The sequence below is a fragment of the Panthera leo genome, chromosome D4, assembly GCF_018350215.1.
Source record: "Panthera leo isolate Ple1 chromosome D4, P.leo_Ple1_pat1.1, whole genome shotgun sequence".
Classification (NCBI taxonomy): Eukaryota; Metazoa; Chordata; class Mammalia; order Carnivora; family Felidae; genus Panthera; species Panthera leo.
In genome coordinates this window covers 35,202,926-35,230,611 of record NC_056691.1, presented here as the reverse complement: position 1 = coordinate 35,230,611, position 27,686 = coordinate 35,202,926, and the positions used below count along the sequence as shown (strand labels likewise).

At 36.9% G+C, this 27,686-nt stretch overlaps 1 long non-coding RNA gene across 2 annotated transcripts in view; it reads left to right on the top strand.

Moving 5' to 3' along the window:
• Positions 1–27,686, top strand: part of LOC122205353 — a 579,915-nt gene that overhangs the window by 512,686 nt on the left and 39,543 nt on the right. For both annotated transcript variants that reach the window (XR_006196015.1, XR_006196014.1), the window contains one exon: positions 20,214–20,322. This is a non-coding gene — a long non-coding RNA (uncharacterized LOC122205353). The remainder of the gene's footprint in view (positions 1–20,213; positions 20,323–27,686) is intronic.

Below are 27,686 nucleotides of genomic sequence, written 5' to 3'. Positions count from 1 at the left end.
CTGTGAGTTCGAGCCCCGCGTCAGGCTCTGGGCTGATGGCTCGGAGCCTGGAGCCTGGAGCCTGTTTCCAATTCTGTGTCTCCCTCTCTCTCTGCCCCTCCCCCGTTCATGCTCTGTCTCTCTGTCCCAAAAATAAATTTAAAAAAAAAAAAACGTTGAAAGAAAAAAAAAAAAAAAAAGTATCACTTCAATCACATTAAGTTATAAGCAAGAGATGAAAACTGACTTTTTCCTGAAGAAATGTAAATATAATCTAGCTTGCTATGCAGTTTGATTAGATTTAAGAAATGAAACTATAAACTGTAAAACTAAAATAAAGCTGTATAATGTTCTATCCAAAAACAAGTTTTACGCCACTCCTAACCTTCATCAGGAGGATTTACTCAGGTCCATTATGAATCATGATTAAGGTATAATTTTCTCCTTTTTCCTGTTTCCTTGCTGAGCTCTTATAAATTTTACTCTGCATCATAAACAGCATTTGGAATTACCCAGAAAGAAGTTTCTCAATTCTTTCCTTTTGAGCTTCTATTTCTAAATCATGAGAAACATTGACCCCATGACCCATACCTGTCTCAAATATATCACATGTTTTAAAGTAGAGGCAGTAATATTTCTAGTAAGATGCCCTGTCCCTTTCCTTTCTGTCCTGGTAGTGATTAAATATTTGATAGCTGGATTCCTTTACTGCCAAACCAAATTCACTGCTAAATTGGCTACTGCTTTTGTCCCCATTTTGAGACTGAATTTGAGTCCCTAGTTGAAAAGAATAGATATCTCTCTGATTCTATTTCAGAAACCATGCACATCATACACATGTAACTGAACTTAAGTTTGTATGCCCAATGTGTAGCAAAGCCAATCACTGAGACCTTGAGTATGCAGCAAGGCAAGGGTTTGAGAAGCAGCCCTACAAGGAGACAGGAGGGAAAGCCTTAATTCTTCCTCACCCAATTGAGATTAGAGCAAGTTTTTATAATCCTAGGAGTTGGGTTGTATAGCTGTTGATGAAAAGATTAGAAAAACTCATGACTATTTTTGAGAAAATGTGGAGCATGTGCATTGAGCAAGCATGCAACATATTCCATGTTTACTTTGAGATGGAGACATTAAAATGAGGCAAAATTCAGCCCCTCTTGTTGGGAAGTCCAGGAGAGGTGCTATCCGGATGGGCACGATCCGAGAACACAGATAAATTGGGTAGGGTTTTGAGTTCCTTATCGCAGGGAAGGAATGTAGGCCTTGCTGGTTCATACTCTGCAACCACATCAGTGACCTTCATTTGTGTCAGTCTGGGCCCCTCGGGAGGCAGCTAGTGCATTTGTGAGTGGGGCCTGAAAAGAAACAACAGCTGATTGGGCAGAAACAGGTCCCTGAAAAACAAGCTTTAAATTTGTTAGCTGTAACCTCATTAACTTTTCGGGGCATAGTTTCACACACACTTGAACAAAGGTAGTTTAAATAAGCTCTGACATGGATATGCCATTTATATATTAATGTATGAAAGAAATGCCCATATAAATGGAAACAGAAACACCGCTTATTTGTACCCAAAGCAAAATACTTTCTAGATTAAGAATTTTATTCTAACTCAAAATGTTTATGAACCCACATGTGTACTCATTAAGGTTGATGAATGCTTTGGCAGCCTTCTAATTAACATTGATAAGATTGTGCCGAGTACCCTCTAGGAACTAATTGAAACCACAAGTTTATTTCCTTATATATAAACTCTAAGTCTTTAACATAACAGATTTGTCTGTCTTGATCTGGACGTCAGGGTTTCATTACCAAAAGAGACTTTCTTTCCTTACTTTCTTCTGAAAATGTTTAAACATCAAGCAGCTCAACTTAATCAAAATTCAATTTCTTGATTGCATATTTTGTGCTGCCTTTTTTGCATGGCAATGAACTCTATACTGGCAAATATGCCAATCTCTGTGATGCAGCTATTCTCTCTGTTGCCCTGATTTATTTAATGATACTACAATCTGGTTTCTATCACAATCCAATCATTTTCATTGAAAGAATTAAAATGTCAAACGTAAGAAATTGGGCAGAAGACAGAGGTTAATTATAAGGAGAAAACTATGTAAACATATAGGTATTTCTTTTTTTCTCAGTGCCCATAGTATTCCCATTACTGTTAATGGGACTTATAGGGGCCAACTGAGTGGCAAATAGACCTAGAATATTAAATCTTGGTAATCAGCAGTAATGGAAAATTAGGTGCATACACTTCAGTTTAATGGAGTCTAGTAAGTTCTTTTTAAATTTGTCTGAATTTGACAAGGAATGTTTAAGTGTTAGTATTAATTGTTTACAAAAGCATTTTAAAAAGACATCAAATATGCCTGATTTGTTTTCTTGACAACTTCTAAATTTATTTCTCTGGTTGCAATAGAGAATAAGAAATCTATTCTCTAGGATTTTGAGGTGTGATTTAATGTTCCACTATTTTATTGCCCTGATAGATTCTTATCTTTCTGGTTTAACACATAAATTTATACATTCTTATTCAGTTGGTTTACTCAAGTTATAGTGTATCACATTTTGAAAAAATATATTGACATCTCTGGGGGCCTGGGTAGCGCCCCCTGGGTAGTCGGTTAAGGGTCCGATTTTGCCTCAGGTCATGATCTCACAGTTCGTGAGTTCAAGCCCCACGTCGGGGTCTGTGTCCAGAGCTTGAAGGCTGCTTTGGATTCTGTGTCTCCCTTTCTCTCTCTGCCCTTACCCCATTCATACTCTCTCACTGTCAAAAATAAATAAACATTTTTAAAAAATTAAAACAAATATATTGACATCTCTCCTATTGTGTATAATTTTTATTAACCTCTTAGGTTTCAACCATGATTCTCAATGAGTAAGTTTAAGCAGAAGTTGGAAACCTGTTGCAATTTTAGCCAGTGAGATGTTCAACTTTGTGGAGTTGGATGGCAGTATGTGTAACCGCTAGAGCACCCTAGGCATGCAAAGTAATAGGGACATTTAAATGGTGAGTGAGGGAGAGGAGGAGCGATGGGGAGAGGGAGAGAGAGGGGAAGATGGGCTGTTAATGAAAGAAGTTAGAGCAGCTGAGATTTCTTTAAGATTTGGCATTTTATTAGAAATATATTAGTGTTTTTCTTTTCTAATAACATTTGTCAGCAAGCTGACCAAGATCAGATTAGCTCTCTGCTTCACATCTATTCACTTTTTAGTCATCATACTTAATACCTCTGTATAACATAACATATGAAATTAAACTTGAATGGCTGAAAATTATACAACCTAATTATACAACCTAATTACCTTCATCTTCAATTACACACTTATTAGTCTGACCCCTGGTGGCAGCAGATGTATCCACAAGTTCACATGAGCTAGCTAATTATGGAAAATGTGTTTTGGTTAAAAATACAAGACTGTCTTTGGGTTGAGGTGAGCTATATTCAGCACAGGGCGTCTTACTGGACAGTTGAGGCAGAGAGAAAATAAAGAACTTAGATCAGTGGTTCATGCACAATTTTTTCTGGCTCCCTTTAACACACATGTGAACAATAACATGTTACATTATATCATACAACATACACATGTGAAAAAAGTACATATCATTACATAAATTAATATCAACACTGGCATCTGAGGGGGTGGGCATATTAGAATTGCAAGGGGTACATCACTTCCTTTTGTTACTGCCAAATACCACAAATTTCTTCCACCCAACCCTAGGGCAGAAGGTGCAGTTTATTGTGAGCCCAGGAGATGAAGAGTCAGGATTATTGAAAGAAGAGCATTGATGAATACCATAATCTCTTTAAAATCAGGCTTACAATAAGGAGTCTAGAAGACACAGGATAAAAAAGGGCAAAGGTTCTGCACCCATCTGTGTATGTATATATGCATTTGCGTTGGAATGATAACTTTTAGATGAAACTGACAATTGTGGAAATACAGGCAGTAGTTTATAAAGGCAGTGTTCTAAAAACTGTTGCCTAATATTTGAAAGGACTGTGTTCTGAAAACAAATTGGAGCACCAAAAGAGAACAAATGGGTACAAGAGCCAATATGCTTAGCCTACGTTCACTTTTATAATAGAGTACTTATTTAGTATGGTATCATGAGTTAAGCTGGATGGATAGGAAATAAAATTCTTTATTGGTCATACTTTAGAAATATTACTTCCTTTAGCTTCTCACTTATTCTCAATTATTCTATCTTTTAATCACCTCACCTACATATTTTGGGTGTCTTAAAATGCACCTTAGTTATGGAGTGCTTTTCTTCTACGCAATTAATTGACCAGTTACAAACTGGAGACATATTTTATATGCCTGGTCCCTCATTGCTTTGTTTGCAGTTTTAGAAAGCTAAATATCCTTTTAATCATCAACTTTTTAAAAAGCTACCACTGTTATCAGGAGCAAAACGGAAGATGTCCTGCAAGTTTACTTATACCTACTTCTAAGGTACTGTTCTTAATTCTGAAACATTTTCTATGGAATTCTTTAAAAGTACTGATAGAAGCAATACCAGTCATAACCACTATATCTATCTTCCACTAGTAATTGTTCTTGGGTTTATTTTTACAAACTTTGACTTCTTTTTTGTTTAATTTTTTAAAGTTTATTTATTTTGAGAGAGAGAATGCAAGTGGGGAAGGGGCAGAGAGAGAGAGAGAGAGAGAGAGAGAGAGGCAGAGAGAGAGAGAGAGAAAATCCCAAGCAGGCTCTACACCACCAATGCAGAGCCTGATGCGGGGCTTGAATTCATAAGCCGTGAGATCATGACCTGAGCTGAAGTCAGACGCTTAGCCCACTGAGCCACCCAGGTGGCCCACAAACTTTGACTTCTAAATTTCATGATGGTTATGTTTTGATAACTGGTCATTAGCTTTACCAAGCACTATATTACACAGTTGATTTTCACGCTAACCTCACTTGATTTTCACATTAACAAAACATGCGCTTGTGTTCAGGTTTGCGCGCCTGCTACTTCCTATGCTGTCTGTCATAGCATTTATTACACCAGTCAATTAGGCAATCATCATCAGGGCAAAAACAATATTTTTTTCATGCTTTAACCTACAACATGGAGCACAGTGCCTATTATTTGGAAGGCTTCATTTAATGTCTGTTAAATGAATCCTTACTAATGCTTTTAGAAATTTTAAGCCTTTTGGGGAAGAGGATTGATTTTATCATATATTGCTGGAGTGAATATTTTTGTTTAAACAGTACATTGGAAATCATATTTACTCCCAAGTTCAGTTATTTAAGACCACAGTTGCAGAAAGTATATTTTCTACTATTTCTCAAACAAGGAATTGTTGAAAGCATGTTTGCTGTGTCTCAAACTTCTCTGGTTTCAAAATTTCTAACTGTAGGTTTTGATATGGAATAGATGATAAATATGGCAATAATTATAGTTGGGAAGAAAGACTCTGTCTGCCTGTGAGACATTCAAATATACACATCGTAAATATATGTGCATATATATGTGTGATATTGGACCCTCATTTCATCTAAGTTTTGACCACGTTGGTAAAAGGCAATATTGATATTACACTATTCATGGACAGTTTCACAGTGAAATACATGCCAAGTCCTCAAGAATATTAATATTAGGCAACAACATGCAAATGTGTGCATATTTTAATCCATGAAAATCATATCAGTTAATGTCAAAGTTATTAACGTAACATTTTCTATCCTGATATCTTTGCTCTCACCTCTGCTTAAACATGCTCCATAAACACCTAAGTGTTTGCTGTTCTTAGAACACACCATGATGCTTCTAATTTTCCTACTAGAAAGCACTGGTCTTTTCTACCCAGAATATCCTCTCTGCATTTGCTATCTGCTTGCTTAGTATGTTAAAACTCCCAGTTGCTTAGTGTACCACATGTTCCTATATTGCCTGGTGTATATGTCTCTTACATAGTATATACATATTACTCTTATCACATTATTCTATTCTACACAGCTCTGCATTGCCCTTATCACATCATGCTATATACTTTTTTTCTTGTTTTTATTTTATGTTTTTAAATTTTATTTAAATCCAACTAGTTAACATATAGTGTAGCAATGGTTTCAGACTTTAGTGATTCATTACTTACATATAACACCCAGTGCTCATCCCAACAACTGTCCTCCTTAATGCTCCTTATCCATTTAGCTCATCCCCCCACATCATGCTATAATATATTTACTTTTCTACTTGATGTGAGTTTTAAGAGAAATGATCTTATCTTACTCATCTTAACATCCTATACCTCTAATTCAATAAATGCTAAATGAAAAACAAATGCATAAATAAATGAAAGGATAGATTTAGAAATGCCTCTGTCTTTATCTTAATGGAATTCTCACTATAGAGGGAATCCTGGGGCTTATCTGGACTGTTCTGGTGAGGCAACTGAGGCTCAGTGATAGTTGCAGGAATGCCTCAGGGTTTTATTAAAAACAGCCCCTTATGGATTAAGGATTAAGGATTCAGATGTTTGGTAGCACTAATTTCTGTAAATCATTGCTGCATATGACTAACTATGTTGGTTAAAACAAAGGCGGGGACTTCTCAGGGTCCGCCACTTTTTCCTTTCCACTATAATGTCCCTTACCCCAGATTTGGGAGCCAATGTGAGGGCTCCTCTAGTTGCTAACTGTATCATTGTTATGTATGGATCTATGAAGTTTTCAGGTGCAATTCCCAGGGAAATAACTGTCAGAAATGCAAACATATGAGGAACGCTGTGCGATGAACTTGGAACAAACTTAATTTTTCCCCTGGTCTCCGTGAGCCCTCCCTCTAACCACAGGTCCATGAGAGTATCTCAGTGCTTTATTTTCAGGGTTAGATCCTGTGTCAACAAGTCAGAAGACTCTATATCTGCCACTTGGCAGTGAAAAGTTACCCTGGCAAACATCCCTAGCATTATTTGGGGAAGGGAAAATGTTTGTTATATATCTGCAGTGATACTGAAGGATACTTCCTCAATAGGAGGCAAGCCTCTCATTCAATCGGTGGACTCTGAAGTCTATGATTTGATTTGGTTGTAGAAAATAGTTGAGAAACAACAATTTTCCATAGCAGACTGATGTCATCCTTCTGCTCAGTCTCCCTTATCGCCTTCTCAGTCACATGTAAGTCTTGTCACTAGGAACACTGATCTACCAGTCATTGCCAAAAGAACCTGTGGATGAAGGCTCTGTGATTGTCAATCCAGCATTACTATGCACTGTAGCGTTTATATCATTTTTTTTTTTATTTTTTTTTATTTTTTTTTGGGACAGAGAGAGACAGAGCATGAAGGGGGGGAGGGGCAGAGAGAGGGAGACACAGAATCGGAAACAGGCTCCAGGCTCCGAGCCATCAGCCCAGAGCCTGACGTGGGGCTCGAACTCACGGACCGCGAGATCGTGACCTGGCTGAAGTCGGACGCTTAACCGACTGCGCCACCCAGGCGCCCCTAGCGTTTATATCATTTTATATCTACCTTGCTTCCATTGTAACTATTCCTGATGGTTACCTGGATTCTAATATGGAGTCCCATCATCCTCTGTGAAACTGCAGAGCCTGTTAGTTCATCTTCAACCTGTACTACAGAACATAGCACCTTTGAGTTTCCCAGTGTTACCCTTTCCCTTTTTACCAATGTACCCTTCACTGCTTAAATCATACTGAGTCTTCTGGGCTCTCCTAGGGACATAAATGCAGGTGGTTAGTTTTCAAACCTTACCTAGTAAATCCATTCAAATTTTCCTACCATTCTAAACTTCTAGATTTCTTTAATACTTTGCAAAAAAAAAAAAACACACACAAAAAAACAAAAAACAAACAAACAAAAAAACGCCTGCAAATCTCTAGTTTATTTAATGCAGGCCATGATTATATGTAATCTTCAACGAGTTATTCCAACTCGCACATTTGTTCTAGGGCCAGATATTCCTATCCAAACATGGGATCCAAATCATCAATAGGTTCTATGTCAAATTCTCCTCATTCCCAGCCTAATTCGGAACCCCACCTTGGTCTAATTACCACAGCAGATTTAAACACGCTGAATCTTGGTTCCTGCTCTGTGGAATGGTAGATCCTGCTGTTTCTACAGTGTGTAAGCTATTTCCCTCTGAAGCAGAGACTGTACTTCTCCAGTCAGGCTGTGCTAAGATCTCACCATGGTTATTGCCCTGTGGGGACAAAAAGGGTTGCAGAGTGGGATCTTTGAGAAAATAATATTATCTTTTAAGGGACCTATTACAAGTAATGTCTTTGTACATTCCCAAGCAAGCAGAGGTATAACTTTTCTCTAAGAGTTTGAAGGTGCTGCTTTTTTTCTGGCTAAGAGGATTCCAAGGAATTTAGGAGTTCAGAATTTAAAGGCTCATCCACTCAAATGTACCCTTGTAAGACTTGGTTTCCCATAGTGTTTTGTGGAATGACCAGGCCTTCATTATAGATCAACCAAGGCTACAGTGTTCTTCATAGCTCCAGTGTGAAATAGGATTAATTTCACAATTAAATCCTGGGTTTGATTTTCAGTGTAGTTTGCCTTTTAATTCTGGGAGATAAGAATATCTTCAAAAACTGCTTTAGGGACCCACCCTCAGGCTTTTACAGCTTGCTTTGGGTTGAGATTGGTTGCCCGGGGTCTGTCACTCAATTTTTTCTTCTTTCTCTCTTTTAAGGCTTCTAATTCAGTTAACAAAAGCTAGATCTCTCCACAGTTATCATTGTCTCTGTACCATTAAGGGCCATAAATAGCTAGTATTTCACCTTCTTCCTCAGTTTGATTCTTACTAACCACAGGTAAAAAGCCTTAGTAGTTGGGATACATTTGCATTCTGTGGATTATCGCCACCCTATTACCAGCAAAAATGGAATCTCTTATATGAGACCAGTGAGTAATCCCACTTCCAAATCCTTTCTCATCTTGCTTTCCAGTGTCATGCATGGTTCCAACTGCCTTAATCAGAACAAAATATTATGTGCTACTAGTGTTATTAGGGACATCCCTGTATAATAGGAATAAAGGAAAAATAGAATAAAGAATGGGGAAATATAATAAAAAGGTGCATTATTGAGCCAGAGCTTCAATAGATTATTTCATACTCAGTGTTTTCTTTTTCTTTTTCTTTTTCTTTTTTTTTTTTTTTTGTTGTTGTTCATTTGTTTTGTTTTGTTTTTCGTTGGGTGCCAAATAAAACCGTTTAAAGGAAGTTTGTCCAGGGAAGGAAAGGGTAAATAATTTTTCTACCAGCTGCCATAGACTGTTGTCAAAGCTTTACCTCTTGGGAAATTAAAACCCCACAGTTCTGGCTTAAATATGTGTGTTTGCTAAAAAGGGTTTCACAGCCTTCCCATCTAGATGTCAACATGGAAGTCACAGGGAGAAGATGAGAGGTATGTGGTATGAGTTCATGATAAATCACTGTTAGGCCAGGTCAGCATGAAGTCTGCCACAGCTCACAGAACGGCCAGAGCGTCAACTAGGACAGAAGACAAGTTAAGGCCAAGAAAACCTAAAGTTATTCATAAGGTGTGAGTGATAACAGATAAGCTGGGCTGTAAGTTACAAATGAGAGAGACCTTATTATGTATGTGAAGAGACAAAATTAGGAAATGATCACAAGAAACCAAAAGGTGAATTTACTGGCTTACACAGAAAAGGGAAATGTATTAGTTAAACTAAAATGTTTTGTGATGATTGTTCCAGAACAGCCATGGTCCAGGTATTAAATGGGGTCACCAAGTATCCCATTTTCTTTGTGTTAATTTGCTCTTCAGTGTATTGTCATTAATATAAAATCACCTCATCTCAAGATGGGACAAGACTTAGGGCTACGTGTTTCCAAGTTCTCATTAATTGAGAATGACAAAGTATCTTTTTCTCAGAGTTTTCATCAGAAGTGTAGACTTAGAACATGCCCACCTCTGAATGTGACTAGGGGGCTGGATATGCGGTAATTGGGTCAGCCTAGGTCATGTGACCCTTCCCTTAATGATGAGAGTAGAAGTCCCCTAGACAAAGGTATAGTCAACACCCATCTGGAGATGTTTGAAAGGAGAAATGTGCACATGGACACTGAGGTAAGGAAATAGGGGTGATTGCATAAATCACTAAATCGTTACTTCTTAGTAAAATCAACTTAAAGATAGAATTCTGAAAACCTATAGATTTCATCAAGAAATAATTTTTTAAGGGTCCTCCTACCGGGACAGTTTTTTCACTCTAAATATATTGTCAATCTTAAAAATCTCTTAGAAAGGTTTAGAAGTAACTACCATTTGCTAAAGTATGAAGAATAGGAAAGTCGTAAATATGAATCAAACATGAAAATTTTTGCATAGATCCGTGACAGGAAAATTAAACCTATGAGAATCATTGATTATGTTTCTCTTGTGGTTGGACTTTATCTGACTTAAAATTTCCCTTGTGAAACATCTTGCTTTCTCACATTGGTGATCCTTTACTCTACCCCAGAAGTCTTAGCTTCACCATCCTGCCATCGTATCAATGCTAGTGTCGTTTGCTGCACGTAAGAATTGTTTTACTTATGTAACTCTGCTACTGAGTGTATTATTTTCACTTCAAATAGCCTTTATACTTGTGACTGGCCTCTTGTTTTATGTAATTATCCTCTTATTGTAATATATCTTTTCGGTCTTTTCCTTTGTACCTACTGCTACGATCATGTTTTAGGATACTGCCAAATTTGTTGTCGTTGTTAGACTGATAATACTTGCCTTACTCTTAGAACAGTGTTCCTGAAGGTACTGCAATTGCTTGAATAGACTTCTTAAAATGTTTTGCTAAATATTGCATGTTAACCTTTAAATTTTCACCTTTGTAAGATATATGGATATAGGAGAGTATTAGATGAACCAATCACAGAAAAAGAGAAGCTAAAAGTGCAGTGGTATTTGATCAAGCTTAATTTTACTTTTAGTTGCCTTTATCTCTTACATTTGTTGTGTGTTTTCTTCAGTCATTTTTTTTTCACTGAACACTCAAATGACCTGTTTTCCAGGCATGATACTAGGCACTAGAGATGGACTGGGATGATGGCAGGTTTGAGGAGAAAAGAGTGGCAGTAATAAGGGACACATATCCTTCTTGGAATATCTTGATCAAATGAGGGAAAGAGGTGACTTTTTTTTTTTAAATTAAAATACAATGAGAGTGGTATTGATAGAGAATCACAGTGCAATTTATAAGTAAATGGAACAACTAACTTTGAGGATAGCTGATGACTTTCAGCAGGGTCTTAAATGATGAGGAAGACACCAAACTGACAAATTATGACTCCTTTTAGGATAATCAGTAAGCATCTCCACAATTGTTTGTGCTCTAAATTTTCTTTTCATTTTACCTGTTTCCTCCATCTGTCACATTTCTGGATAAAGTCGAGAATTAAAAAAAAAATGTGCTCTTTTGCAAGCACGCTGTTCCTCCAACAAAGAAACATAGATTCCTTCCAGAGTAAGGAGGCTCCGTTGTTGCTGCCTTTCTTGATGTGTTTTCTGTGGAGAGATATTCACTCTGAGAAGTAGACATTTTAATAAAACAGCCTTGATAGTCACATTATGCAAATATCTTTATGTGCAAAGTTAACTTATCTAGTTTCACAAATGTTAAGGGAAGAAAAAGCTTTTGGAAGATGAGATATTCACAACATTGCTAACTTTAAGGATTTTAGTCTTTAGAACCAAGAGTCAGAATGAAAATCTACCTTGCCGTCTCACTACCTACATGTCATAGTATTTTTAATTGTATTGTCATCCAGAGAGCACATGTCAAATATATCTAGCAAAGGATTCGGACACCTAAATGTTACCATTGCATCCCAAGGTACCTTACTGAAAGCTTCATGATGTATTATTATCATCGAACTGCTCACCATACCGAGCAATCCTCTTCTATACGGAGATGCACATGTTAAAGAGAAGTGTCAAATTTTCAGCTCATTATTTTTTATAAAAAGATAATCATTTATTTTTTGGATCTTCAACTAAGAAATCTTCAATTTTGGTTTTCAGAAGCAAATAGAATTCTACGTGAGGCTCACAAAATCAGGAGTTTAATATATATAATCACTATTCATCCTGTCATTTGCATTATAAACATGATAATGAATCAGCACATATTCATAATTCTGCTTCACAGAACATTTTGCTTCAGTTAAAATATATTTTGTGTTGCAGTGAAACTTGTATGATTTTTTACTTCTAATTTTATTGTGAAAACTTTCTTACGATATTTCAGGCATGGGTTAAGGAGAAAACAATACTTGTGACTTTACAGCTTAGGTGTCTATTACTGTGTTAGTGTTTTTATGCATTTTGTAAACTTTCCCAGCCTCTGTGCTGCTGAAACTGTACTCTAGAAAGCCAGTATTTGTGTGGGAGATTTGGGGACAAGGAGCTTGGAGACCTACAATAAGAAAGGAGTGTATTGAGAGGTGAGTGCTTCAGTAAAAGCCAGGCAAAAGGTCTTGGCAGTCCTCAGGAGTGGATCCTTTTTGGGGGACTGAGAAGCAGCTACTGAACCCTGCACTCTGTGCATATTTATTTTTGCAGCTAGTTTAAAGAGCAGATTTTAAAAAAATTCCAAAAGTTTAACTGATGTCTGCCATGCCACTTATTAATCTAGGTATTTTCAGCCATATTAACAGCTTTGTACATCCCTCAGTTATACTTATCAATGTGTAAGACCATTAATTGTTCAAAAATTCATCTCATCCATTCATTAAATAAGCCTGCATTGAGCACCACCCACTTGTTAGGTATTTTGGCAAGTGCTAAAGATTACCAAGATAAATGCTTATGTTTAAACCTCCCACAGTGCAGTGGGGAAGATGAGCAAATAGTCAAATTATCTTAGAAATAGGGTACAAGATGGTGATTTTGTTTGCATGGCCAATTATTTTGCATACGTTGCTAGAAGCAGTCCTCAGCCTGTGGAAGTGGAGCATGACAGAGAGGGTAAGGGTCCTCAGGGCTTCTCAAGTTTTAATATGAAGAAGTTCTGTTACATTCAGAACATATTATTCTACATTTAAACTAATATTTCTTGGGTTATTAAATGCGTTTTTAAGTTACCAGATAAATAGGTTAATTTTGTATCTCTTTATTATTGATTTTCAACTTATTTTTTTGAAGTCCTATATAGACCATGTCCTTTCACCATGACCTTTCTAAAATTAAGGCTTGCTTTCTAATAGAAATCTAGTCAGTTTTAATAAACCTGTACATGAAAATATTACACATTCTCTGGTGTCTCCCCTTTACATAGGTCTTGGTTCCTCTCCATTCTAGCACCCTCCCGGATCATTTCACTGAGACAAATCTCGTCTTAGTCATCAATTTCTACATTTTGCAAATACACTGCGTACTTCTTGCTCTTCCTCTTCCTCGACTCAGCAGGGGCAGTTGACACAGTTGAACATTCTCTCCTCTTCAAAGGACTGTTTCTTCTTGACTTCTGGTTTCCCTGCATACTGCAGTAGCTGTTCCTTTTCATTCTTTTTTGCTCTCTCCTCTTCATCTGCCAGCCTTCAGTCCTTGGACCTCTTAACCTTCCAAACAGACTTTCTCCTTCAGTGACGTCATCTGCTCTCAGGGCTTTTTAATACTACCCATATTCTAATGACTTCCAAAGTGATATTTCCAGCCACAATCTTCCCCCTGGATCTCAGATACCCAGATCCCTATTTGATATCTTCATTTCATTGCCTAATGGGCATCCTAAAACTCACATTTCCACAATGGATCTTTTGATAACTCCCCCTAAGCTTTGGTGGTCCTTTTTCTCTGAGTTAATGCCAACTCTACTTTTCCTTTTGCTCAGATATAAAACCATAGGGCTATGGGACACTTGGGTGGCTCAGTCAGTTGACCGTCTGACTTTGGCTCAAGTCATGATCTTGCAGTTCATGAGTCAGAGCCATGCATCGGGCTCTGAGCTGACAGCTCAGAGCCTGCAGCCTGCTTCAGATTCTGTGTCTCCCTTTCTGTCTGCCCCTTCTCCACTTGCACTCTGTCTCTCTCCCAAAAATAAATAAATATTTTAAAACATAATAAAAAAATAAAATAAAAATAAAACCATGGGGCTATGCTTTATCTCTCTCACTAACACCCCACGTGGAATCTGTTTGCAAATCCTAACTTTTCTACCTGTAAAAATACAATATTCTAACCATTTCTTTCCACCTCCACAGCTTCTGCCCTAGTCTAAGCCATATTCATGCCTTCCCTAGTTTGATACAATAGTCTCCTTTCTCTGCTCCTGACTTTAACACCCTTCAGTTACTTTTCAAAAGTCAGCCAGAATGGTTCTATCTGTCATCTACCCCCAATCCCCCATTGTCTTTCCATCTCATTAGGAATAAAAGCTGGTGTCTTATTTCTACAGTAACTTTTAGATGATTACTCTCAGATTTATTATTCTCTGAGCTCTTCTACTAGGCTCCCTCACGTGCATGTGCTCTCTCTCTCTCTCTCTCATTCAGCTCACTCCAAATTAACTCGGTGTCCTGCTGTTTTTCTGAAACAACATCAACAACAACACCAAAAATACTCACCTTAGACTTTGTTGTTCAAGTTGCCTTTGCCTGGAACTTTTTCCTGCCAGTTGCCCCCAGGGCTGACACCTTATTGCCTTCAGGTCTTTACTCAAATGTTGCTTTAGTGAGGATTTACTTCACTCTCACGTGTAAAACTGTAACCTTTTCCAGACATTTCTTCCACCCTTTTGCCACTTTTTCTCCTTAGCAGTTATTGCTATGTTATTTATTATGTATTTTATGTTTGTCTTCTCTGCTATGATCTACATATGAACAAATTGCATTTTTTCACTACTGTGTTCTAAACATCAAAATTAGTACTAGCATCTAGTAGGTAGTCAACAGATATTTGTGAAAAAGACCGGATGCTGTATCAGGTTATGAGCTGCACAGTGGTCACCTTGCCGTTCTGGGTAGGAGCAGAAGGAGGCAGAGGTCAGCCTGCAGAAAGTTTATAGGCAGTGTTCTGGGATCCACTTGTGTGAAACAGAAGGGAAGGAACAAGGAGTGAGCAAATGGCAGATGGGCTGCAATGTAGCCTCAACTAAGGTTTCTTTCAACAACACAGGGAGCTGTCCTGCATGGTGGCTGTAGGCCAGGCCTTCATGCTTAGTGTCTGTAACTGGATGCAGGCTGCATTTGAGCGAGGGGCTGGTGAGGCAACATGGCCAGCCTGGGGCAATTTCCAGGTGGGATTAGAAGTGGCAGTTGGCAGCACTCCCATCAGCTGGGTGAAAAGATTTATTAATCCTGAAAGGGCATCTTTCAGATGTCCACTGCAGGGCTATGGGCATAAGACTACTGCCACGTTCCAGGGACTCCTAGGGGGCTCAGCCGGTTCAGTGTCCAACTCTTGGTTCCAGCTCAGGTCAGGATCTCACTGTTCATGTTATCAAGCTCCGCATCGGCCTCTGCACCGACAGCATGGAAACTACTTGGGATTCTCTCTCCCCCCGGCCTCTCAAAATAAATCAATAAATTTAAAAACAAAACAAAACAAAACTATTGCCATATTCTAGATGATTTCTTGTCTTAAGAACCACATGGTTTCCACACCCTCACATCCTTATTCAAAGAGGCCTACCCTTTATTTTCCTCTCTAATTTAAAGAGAAACATGCACTCTTCTGCCCCACATAATCTCACAGACCCATATCTCGCAATATAAGGATATTACTTAATTACCCTCTTCCTGAATTCCGTGAACTAGAAGATATGCTCCAAAGAGGACAGACTTTTTTTTTTTTTTTTTGTATATTTTGTTCACTGAAAATAATCACAAGCACCTAGAACAGTGCATATAGTACTTGAAATACTTGTGGAAGGAAGGAATTTCAAGCTTCTGACTGAGCTGACTTTGTGCTATTTTGACTCCTTGGAATTCTAAAAAATGATGATAGGTCTTTTGAACACACTGATGTACAGAGATGGGTGAAGCAGAGCCTGACTTCCTGGAACAAGCCTTGTACTTCAGCCCAAGACAAGACAAGATACTCTAGGGCCATTTTTACAACATCTGAGTGGCGGTGGGGGTGGAGTGGGGGTGGGGGGTGGCGCCTAGGAAAAAAAATGAATCTTGCCTATTAGGACACCCACAAATATGCAGACACAAACCTCGTTCTTTGAGGGCTAACGTAGCTCTAATGTCTCCTCGTTTTCAGGCTGGGTGCGGTTCCATATAGTCTCCAGGGTGAGGAGACTGGGACTAGGTTTAGAGGTTAAGGAAGAGTTTGATAACAAGCAGTATCTACCTATAGTTTCTGCCCCAAGAGTTAATGCAGGGAAGATGCGATGGAGCAGACGGCCACCAGAGAGCGCTGTGGGACCTCTTTGCGGGGATTTGCTTTCCAGCATAAGATTGCAAGGAGCTTGGGAACACAGGCTTTTAAAAACCTTAACTTAGAGGAATTTTGCTGATGTCGTTAATGACTTTGCTTCATTTTGAAAGTACATAGAATGAGAAAGAATGTGTTAAATTGTACTTGAAATTTAAAAACTGCAAAAAATAGTAATAGAAGTTTCACACAAAAAGATACATAATATCCCTTAATTGACATAAGGAGATATTGAACCTACATCATAATTTTTCAAATGTTCATTTAAATGACAGAGATAAAAATGTTCATTATCAGATTTTCGAGAATCTAGAAGTCTGCCCAACCAAGTAGAAGTTGGTGGTGGTAGCATTAATTGGTTTGATTTTCAAGGAGGGAAAATTGGCAACATATTTGAAAATTACAAATGCATTTGCCTTTGGCTTCTCCACTCTCAGAGGAAAGTATCCTACAGATGTACCTCTTAGATAGAAATTAACACTTTTTTTTAAATCTCAAGAATGATACAAGTTTTGAAAGATAAATATCTTGGGGTATAATTAAATAACTTTAGGTGATTCAGAATAATAGATATGAAGGCTACACAGGAGGTGTTGTTTATTTCCTAATATAAAAAGCCTGCTAGTTACTTTATGTATGGAAGGGGGAAAGGCAAGGCCCATAATGGTGGGTGAAGAATGCAGTCTTTTTTTTTTTTAAGTGGGGGTGGGGAGCCGAATAATATACAAGATTTCTTGTATTTGTATAAGGAATTTTTGCAGGGATCCACAGTTGCCAATAAAGGTGATCTTGTTGAAGGTGACATAAGAAGAGGAAGGAGGCAAGGGTGAGAGAAAGGTTTAGTCCTATATGCCATTTTATGATGCTTAGATTCATGCAAATTTCTTACCAGTTCACAAAACAGAAAAAATGTGTATTTTATATTTTTACGTTTATTTATTCATTTATTTTGAGAAAGAGAGAGAGAAAGAGAGAGAGCAAGCTTACATGGGGGGAGGGGCAGACAGAGAAGGAGAGAGAGAGACTAGGCAGGCTCTGCACAGTGCAGAGCTTGACGTGGGGCTCGAAACCATGAACCGCAAGATCATGGTCCAAACCAAAATCAAGAGTCAGATGCTCAGCCGGGTACCCCAATATATGTATTTTAAATTTCAGGGGAAAAGTGTTGGGTTAGTCATAGAGGAAGTGTTGACAGTTCAACTTGCCTTTTCACTGAGTTTCCTTTGGGACCTCTTCTTCAGTTGTCTTGACTTTCCATGATAATCTTACTCCCCACCACCTACCAAGTTACAGATTGATTTGCCCTTTGGGCAAAGAGGAAAGAAGTTAAGAAACCTTTTCCTTTCATTGTCATAGACTTACTCTAGTAATTCACATTTATTCACTTAATGTTTATTGAATATCTACTAAGAACCTGAGAATGAACCACTTTCTGAGGAAACAAATCTCTCAGGCATAACCTTTCCTTTAAGGAACTCCTAGTCAAATAGGAAGATGGCATAGTCTAATTACTTTGCAGAGTGATATGTGCCATGGAAAGACAAAAAGAGAATGATGTCCTTTGAAACGGAAGAGAACCTTCAGACCATTTCATGGATTTTAAAACATGAGTAGGGATTCTCTAGGCAAACAAGTTGGGATGGAGAGGGGGAAGGAATAGCACTTGTGAAAGGTCTGGAAATACACCGTCCATTATGAGTGCTGAAGAGTGTCGTGTGGCTAGAGTGTGTTTGTGTTTGATTTCAACACATTTTGAGAGGAATTACTGCCACTGTGTCTAATACTAACTACTTACTAGATATACTTGTATTAGGTATGTTATGCCATTAATTCTAACAATGAAACTCTGAAGTATGTTATCTGAATTACACAGATGATGATACCAAGAATTATAAAAATTTATCTAGTTACACAAGTAAGTAAAGCTAGGAATCAAACCTGTATCTAATTCCAAAGTCCATGATCTGGAGTATGAGTAAGTGTTTGCTGAACCTCTTCCATTCTCCTTTCAGATTCACTCTTTACCCTTCTCCATCCTACTAACACTGGAAACTAGTTCAGATGGGGTTCAACAAGAGGCTCAATGACCTTGAGAGTCCAGTGTGATTTGTCCCATAGGTAGTGTAGGTAGGAAACTGGAGAGAAGATGAGAGAATGCAAGATGACAGGGCTCCCTCCCATCCTGCCATCCTGTTCCACACAGGACTTCCAATTAAAGATCAGTGTTTCTACCCAGGAGGCTCTCGCTATACATCGGGCTCCTAGAGGCAGTAGCTACCCCCTGTCCTCATCTCTGCCAGCCGAAGGGTGATAACAACTTTGTTCCATCCTCTCTGTGGTTTCCCTCTCTGTGGAGCCCACAGTTTTGTAATAGGTTCTTTATTAAACTCTCTTCAAATTATTCTAATTGAAAGTGCCATCTGTTTTCAGTTGGCACTAGATCAACATTTAAGAAGTTATTGTTATTATCTAAATGAGAGCTAATGAAAGTTTATTGTGCAACGAGCAGAAGAAACAAAGGGAATAAAATGGATTTCAGTGTGAGATAAGAAAAATTTGAATTTTTTAAAAGGCTGCAAAGTATGAACAATATTCTCTCTTAAGATCTGAATTCTATTAAGAAAATGAAATGACTCTGTCTCTCACCTTTTATGTTACCCGCTCTTAAATCAATAGCAACATGGGACAAAATAGGTAGTTTGTAACTTGACACCAAGGAGTTTAGGGTTTGGGGAAGCTGATTTCACTTCTTGTGTTGAAGCACATGGAGCCACATTATTCATTCAGAGAGGGTGGTGAGATTCAAACAAGTTATCAGTGCAAAGTAGGTCCAACAAGAGGTAATAATAAATAGGTTACCCTGGCAGGTAGATCAGACAGTAGGGTATATCAGCCTGGCTCAGGGGATTAGTCAGGCAGCAAGCATCAGGAGGAAGGTCAGCAGATAACAGGATCTCCACCATGAGATTCAATCCTGAGTCAGATTCCAAGTGCTGGGGAAGGAGACGAAGGCAGAGGCAAAACAAGTGCTGGCTGGACAAACTGGAACAAGATGGGAACATTGTTGATTTCTTCTGTTTCCTGAAACCACCCAATTGTGCAGCAGACTGGAGAGACTGCTGAAGGTCACGTGGCCCCAACTGTGACAAGTAAAGGACCAGAATAACCCAACATCCCATTCATACAGAGGACATTGCATTCATACACAGGCAGCCCAGCTCTGAGGGCTTTTTTTTTTTTTTTTTTTTTTTTTTTTTTTTTTAGTCTGTGATTTCATCATCTGGTCAAAATGTCTATTTTTATTGAATGTTCTGTAGTAGCAACACTCTGGTACATTTGAGAAAGCATCTGTGTTCTTCATCAATGTCTCACAAGTTGAAAAACTATTGCATTCCTAAATTGTTTCCTACTGGGATTCCTTCTCATGGTGTTAAAAAAAATCCAGAAAACAATATTTTCAACATATTTCCTGGGTTTAAAGTATTCTGATTTACCATCTCCAAGGACAATATATAAAAATGGCTTCCTAAATTAACACATCAATTACTTAAACCAAATGGATAGGAATGATGGCACTAAAATAATAATCTTTTACAAAGAACATTTTTTAGGAGATAAAATACAGACGGTCCCTTTGACTTAAACAGGTGCTATATTAATCATTGCGGTACAAATGATAGAGGGGAAGAGTTTATGCTTCTCTCCTTTGTGTTGAACATTCCAATAAATGGGTGTCTAATGTGACAGGGAAAGATAACATAATGAATATCTTAATGTGCTTGAATGAACATAAAAAAAAAAAAATGACTGACACTGTATTTTGTTCCAGGTAGGAGTAAAAAGCAAGCGGTTCCTGGCCAGTGGTACTCCAGTTAAAGATGTCTGACTGACAAGCATGTTGGCACCAGCATTGAAGGAAGTGATGGGCTTTGCTCCAGGTAAGTACAGTTGCCAAGGCATAAAGTGTGCATCTTTCTGACTCTTAAGCACAGAGCTCATAAGATAACTCCAGAAAGATTTTTACCCTCTCAAAATACAAGAGTACTGCATTTTTTCAAAATGTTATCACTGTAAAAATAGTACTTTAAAGTCAATGCATATATATATATTTTTTTTTTCCTCTTTAAGTGATGAAACAGGTAACTATGAATAAGTTTATTTCTGAACTGGGTGTCAAAATGCCTGAACTATAAATAGAATGAAAGATGCAATTTAATAGAATGTTTGAGGATTAAGGAGGGTAGGCTATTTCTATAAGTGACCAGTGTGGGAATAAAGTTATCATTAAGCATTTCAGATTGACACATTGTTCTATAGCCTTCTGATGACTGGCACATGAAGGCTGAGTTAGCCTTGAGGACCCCAGATTTTGTCACTTCCAAAGTCATGCATTTAGAGCAAGCAGATAATCCAGTAACTCAAAAGACTCCTTGACTTCTGGCTTCTAAATTGCAGGAGATCAGAAGTAAGGGTCAGACATACCTGTGTTCTAATTATGATTCTCAGAGTATGTACCTTCATGAATTCGTAAGCCAGAATGTATGCATCACCTAGGGACCTTAATATGAAACTTTTGTGGGCTGAATAGATTAATGGGCTCTAGATCTAAGGAATGGAAGACAAATATAACACAACTCAATTTTTTAACTTTGGAAGACTTACATACGAGGCCAACACACATGTTATTTTTGTTCACATATAATTTCTGCCTTCAACAGATTTAAATATTGATAAAGGAGATAAGCTAATTAAGACTACTAGGACAAGGACTAAAAAAAGATGTAAGGAGCATGGAATAAGTACTTAGTCTACTTAGTGTATATTTTGTCACAGCAATTCTGTATCTAGTGACAATGTAAGAAAAAAAATTAAGATACTTGAAAAGATATGAGCTAGGGATGTATTTCATAGTCTGTTTTACAGCAATACAAATGATAAACAACCCAAATACTTACTTGTATTGAACTTACAAAATATATTTTTGTTCAAAGAGTGAAATTCTATAGAACGGTTCAAATGATTTAAAAGAATGCTTATGACATGAAAGAAAGAACAGGTATATTTTTAAATTTATAAAAGTTCAAAATGTCTTAAAATAGCATTTGTGTGTTTATGCAGAAAAGACAGAAAGTTACCTATGATTATTTTTACTTTTAACTTTATTTTTGTGATGTTTTCATAGTGGCTGTTTTTACTATAATCAGAAAAAATATGACTCAACATTGAAAGTTAAATCATTATAAGATTTTACAAGAATAAAGTAATGAAAAAATACCATGTATCTCAGACATTAAAAACCAGGTTACAAAATGGAATTAGATTAAAATCCTACATTTGTGTAAAACACCTATCTATATAGATAACAAAACAGAATTTGGGTAAAATCCTGCACTTGTATTTGTATTTTTTTAAAGTGTATGTATGTATGTATGTGTGCTTGTGTGTGTGTATTCAATATATGCAACTTTTCTGTTTAAATAAAAGAGTTTGGGAGAGTGAAGATAATTCCTATTTGATAAGTATGTAAAGTCCCCAGAGACTGAAATTTGAGTAGAGCGTTGAAGGTTAAATACACAGAAATGTGCTTTCATGAGTATTAATAACATCATCTGACCTGTTTAAATGGATGAAGCACATATGATGCTCACTTGCGTTGTTCCACTTCTCATTTTGTAGAAAATTATAGCATAAGTAATACACACTGTGTGAATTTGAATATTTTTGAAAGTTTATTTATTTATTTATTTATTTATTTATTTATTTATTTATTTATTTATTTTGGGAGACAGAGAGAGAGAGGCAGAGAGAGAGAGGGAGGGAGACAGAAAGAATCCCAAGTAAGCTCCACACTGTCAGTGAGGAACCTGACGTGAGGCTCAAACTCATGCACCGTGAGATCATGACCTGAGCCCAAGTAGGATGCTTAACTGACTGAGCCACCCAGCCTCCCTGAATTTGAATATTGATATTTGTTTCAAGTTCAGAATACTCAAATTGCCAAACTAAATGGTATCTTTTATCCCTCACTGACATTTTGTAAATACTACTGCATTTTTAACAAAAATTACATCATTGTGTAATTATTCACAGTATGAACATATTCGCCAAATCTGTGAAAGTTACTTATATTTCATTACCATAGCCATCTGCAATTCTCCTTTATATGACTTCTGTGATGCATTAAGTAGGTTGCATATTTATCTTAGAAAAACAAAATGAAAGAAACAAGTCTAATTTCTTATGTGAACATTTCACTTTAAAAATAAATATTGTGAAGAGTAGCAGTAATGTTCTCTTACACACACTTCTCTGTACTTATCTTCCACTTAGATTATGGTTTTCAAGTCCATTCTTCGCCCTTTTTATTCTTCTTCTATATTCTGCTTGGGTGATCATGTGGACACCCATGGCTTTAATATTCCCAGATTTATAACTCTAAACCCACACCCTAATCGTCCACTGAATCAAAATACCAGAAGAACCACAGGTATCATTGTCTCCTAGGCTGTATATTCTGCATTTTTTTCTTCAGATTCCTCTTTAATGGGGTCTCCTGTTTCCACCCTCCTGATGTCAATTCTGAAAAGGTAAAATCCCTCTTATAGGGATATGGAGGGGGGTGCCCAGATTGACTGAGTAGGCCTGAATTATGGACAGGAGAAAGGACAAGTTTGTTGTCATTAACATATTAATAGCTTAATAATAATACAAATGTTTCTCCCTTTTTCCATTATCAGTGAATTTACCCTTGGTAATTCTTCATCATTCCCTTATCTATGCTTCTCCCCACAATATGCACATTATAAATGCATGGCCTAACATGAAGTTGAAATGAGAAGAATGGCAGAAGAATGTGTACAATGGTAGTTTAGAGTTGTCAACATACCAACATGGGCATGTGGGACAGATTTCTACTGGGTGATCTGGGCTCAAATATCTACTCTTCCATGCATGAGTTATGCACTCTACAATCTATCATTCTCTTCAAGCCTCCAAGTCTTAAATTATTCATTGTACGTTATTCCAATTCTATAAGTCAACTAATACAGTGTTTGTGTAATCAGTGTGTAAATGTTTAAGCACTTTGTGAGCCTGAGCATTGATTGTTACCAATCATAGAGAACAGATACAACTTCCCAAAATATTCACGTGTGTGTATATGTATATATACATTTGTGTATGCATATATAGAAAGACAGACTACTTCTATTGAAGTAGTAGGAGTAGTTGTTTCCACAGTGATATCTTAGCTTTTTGGTAAAATATCTTCAAGTAGGTATTTGCAGAGAAAGTTCCCTCTTTTTTACTTTAATGTGTGGCCTGCCCATCAAATCAGCACAGTTCAATAATTCAGGAGGTGTTCTCTCTGCCCTTTGGTCACAAAGGGACTTCAACTCGGGATAAATTCACAAGATAATGAGCTAGGCAACACAAAGCAACGTTCTCTTATGAAATCAACTCACAAATAAATGTAGTATGAAACTTAAAGACACAGACTATTAAGATAGCATTGATTCATTGATCTGGAAATTATTTCCAACCATATAATATTAATAACACTCCATGACCTGAAATTTAAGCTGCAGCGAACATCACACAGCAACAAAAATTATTTAATATTGCCAACAACTGTAGTGATGTTGAACTTTAACAGTTGAAATTACATTTGCTGAAGTACTGAGAATATTTTGCAAACTATGACATTAGAAATTCTCCTCAGAAGATGAGAATTTGGTTAGATGAATCAATATTCATTAGACATTCAATAATATATGCCTAGAATAAATCAAAATACATTTCATTTTGGCTGCATTGAAACCACCTAGAGTTCTAAATAATGTACAGTAAAATCTGTGAGAATTAGATTACCACAAACCAATACTCTCAACTAGATTTATGTGTGTGTCCTTTTTTCATGTATTTCAAGAAAATTTGATTACCTGAAAATTGACCATAGCTTAGGAAGGAAGGAAGAAAGGAAGGAAGGAAAAGACTAAATTTCAAAATGGTGGTTCTCAATAATTAAAAGTCGCAATCACTCAAAAATTTTAAGCCTCTACAACATACTTTATGTTCCCCACAGGTCTAGAGACATACAAATATTAAAGTGAGGATTCCCCATGAGAGGAAATATAGACACTATTAAGTAGTATGACATTACGTAGATACATATCATACTTATTTAGATAAATATTAGTGTCAGATGTCAAAAGATAAGGAGAGATCAAGTTCCAATGGCTTCCAACAAGAAAACTTTTGACTTGTGTTTCAGCAACTGAAAAGGCTTCTTGAAGGAAGTTGAATTTGATAAGTTAAATGGGTGACGTGCAGGCTGGGAATGATATTGTAGATGGAGGGGACAATTTATATGCAAACAATGGCATTGAATGTAGAGGAGATGCAGAAAAGGGCAGCCAGCAATTTTTTCTTTTAATAAAGGGTGACATTATTGGAAAGAGGAGGATGGAGACTAATTCTGATGGTGTTTAATGTTGGCCCAAATATTGTGTTCTTAATTTTGTGATCACCTTCCAGTGATCTTTGAACTTAACATTGTATTGGACCCCAATACCATCACAAGTACAAATCTTGCATAGTCTTGTTCTAACTTAAAATAAAAATGCTCACCATCTTATACTGGTGGAGCATATAATAGTTGTTACCAAACTTTTAGGTTCAGAGCAGTGTGAGTTAATGAACAAAATTTACATCCAAAGTCAGATAAAATATAAAATTTAATACTTTTTCCTACAACCTCTAAGTACATTTAATTTTCACAACAAATATTGGTCTCAAGGTTACAAATCAATGGTACTTGGAACTATCAAAACTAATCTTGGTATATTACAAAAAGCTTTTTACCATTTGTACTAAACAAAATCAAATTCATGTAACATAATGCTAAAAAGCATAGATTAAAATGCACCTTTTATGATAGCATACGGGTATTTAGTAATCTATATCTTTCTACACACAGTGAGTGAGTCATAGCTTTGTTTTCTCAAAGTACTTGTGTCAATTTCTTAGTTTCTCTTGAACGTTCCAGATTAACACTAGCTCAAAATTTTGGCTTCAAGTTTCAACTACCGTTTTAGTCAAGAATGAGTTAAATATATTTGAGGCTTACAATCTTTATTTCTACCATTTTTCAAATCTATTTGTGATAGAATTACCTTGACACTTATTAACATTTTAAATCATGGAGGTTTTACTTAATTGTCTTTTCTCCTCATTTCCTCACATCTGTTTATTCACCTAGGATTTGTTGAAGTGAAGCACTTTTCCAAGTACCAGAGCCTTCTTTCACAACCTCTTTTGTATTTTCCTTTTTTCCTCTGTCTATCCCTTTTTTTTAAACTGGATTATTTTTGTCTTGGATACTTAAAACTGTTCCTTAATGATTATTCCAATACTGTCTCCCTTTCCTCTTTCTCCTTTTTATTTTGTCATATCTTTGCCATAGTAATTCTTTTAAGATAGAGGCACTATCCTATTGCTATAGTTCACCAAAATTATTGTGTCTCTTTATACTGAGTTTTTGAGGGATTGGCGTAGTGGAAGGATATTATACAGAAGGACAATGTTGCAGTTAAAAGAGTGAAAAACTGAGAAGAGCAGTTGGGGTTTGGGTGCATAGATTTGAGATTCCTTTCTACAGATACTTAGTTTGTGGTAGAAGAAGACAAAGACAAAAGCAAGACAAAGGACAGATGGTAGAATAAACTTGTTTTGAGGCATGGACATTAAAATAATGTCCATAATGTCCATAAAATAAAGAAAAACGATTAGCCAGAGAAGGAATAATCTCAGGTCATGATGAAAAAGTAGGAGAGTTTAGGTGAAGGAGTGTTTTAAAAACTGTTGTGGCACCTCGGTGGCTCAGTGGGTTGGGCACCAGACTCTTGATTTCTGCTCAGGTCATGATCTCACGGTTTGTCAGTTCAACTCTCTGCTGAGAGTGTAGAGCCTGCTTGGGATTCTTCCTCTCGCCCTGTGTCTCTATCCCTCCCCGCCGGTCCCGTTTCTCTCTCTCAAAAGTAATAAAAACATTTAAAATAAAATTTAAAATGTGGTTATTGTTGTCATCTGCTGATGTTTGCCGATGGGAAAAAGAGAACTGATAAAATACATTTTTGCTGCACAAAAATGAAACGGATGTTGTTTTTTCTAAAATTAATGTGAGGTGAAGCACCTTTCTGGTTATTCAAAAAGGTAAATCAATCCCTTCAAGGATCCTTTATATTATATAGAACCTCATTCAGTGTTCTATATAGAAAATAAGACTTCAGATACAAGAAACATCAGCATGTTTCCTAGATCTATGACAGATGCTATAGATGAGATTATATAAACTCAGACCTTAACAATAGTAAATGGTAAATACATAAAAATTCCTGTTAAGGCAATTTTTTTTTATCTTAATGAGAAGAATTTTCTTAGAGTTTTAGGTATCCCTTTCCTTTTTATGAAAGAATAAGTGATCTTTGCCATTAAAATCTGTCATTGTATCTTAAATATGTAAAAAAGTAATTTTTTGTTGTTGAAATATGCTGTAACAGTTAAATACCACCATCTGTAGTAAAAACCAGTATATACCAGTTGCTGAAGTCAAAGGTATTGTACTCAATATTGGCAATTTGGAAATGAGAGTGCACACATAAATTGTGGAAATTGACATCTTATCACTAGCTGTAGAGATAGCGTTTACTCTGGGTGGGAATTGAAAACAGGGATAGGATGTGCCTCATTTTCAAATATATTTTTTAATTAATTTATTTATTTTGAGGGAGAGGGGAGAAGCACAGAGTAATAGAGAGGGAATCCCCCACAGGCTCCACTTCATCAGTACAGAGCTTGACTCAGGGCTCTGTCCCAGGAACAATGAGATCATGACCTGAGCCGAAATCAAAAGTCAGATGCTCCACCAACGGTGCCCTCCAGGAGCCCCTCAAACATATTAAACATTGAAAGTTAGATGCATTTGTGGTGTTAGTATCCTCGTACTGAAAGCCATAAAACTCTTGCTCTCAAATTTCTCTCAAACCGTCAATCCTAATTTTGTAAAGCAGTTGTTTTAAGAGATACAAAGACAACAAAAACATATGGGTCTTTGAAATTTATTTTGTTGGGAGGGTTTTCTGTTCAAAAGTGCATCACATGTAACACTGAACAAATGCTTCCTTTTTAAAAAAAATGACAGAAAAAACTGGGGAAGGGGACCTCTCTGTATAATGATCAACGTACTCTATTTTTAAAATGATTTAATCAGTTTCAGAGAATGAAGAAGTGTTCTACTTCTTAA